Source organism: Corvus brachyrhynchos, unplaced genomic scaffold (genome assembly GCF_000691975.1).
Source record: "Corvus brachyrhynchos isolate BGI_N302 unplaced genomic scaffold, ASM69197v1 scaffold212, whole genome shotgun sequence".
Lineage (NCBI taxonomy): Eukaryota > Metazoa > Chordata > Aves > Passeriformes > Corvidae > Corvus > Corvus brachyrhynchos.
The window spans coordinates 14,784-15,074 of record NW_008236768.1 but is presented as its reverse complement, the minus strand read 5'-3'; positions in this window follow the sequence as shown (position 1 = coordinate 15,074).

Here is a 291-nt window from a genome sequence, read left to right as displayed (position 1 = left end):
GTAAGGTCCTTGTCCCCTGCCACATCCCCCTCCCTGTAAGGTCCTTGTCGCCGTGGGACACGCCCCTGTAAGGTCCCTGTCGCCTTCCGCGGGATGGGCCACCCCCAGAGCAGTCAGCCCCAAAAATCAGACACACCCTCGCGCAGCCCGTGTGACATCCCGCTCTGTCCCTCCCTGCCCATGGGGACCCCCCTGTGTGTCCCCCCGGGGACCCCCCCTATGTGTCCCCCCAGCTCCCTCCCTGCCCTGTCCCTCCCTCCCTCCCCATGGGGACCCTCCCGTGTGTCCCCC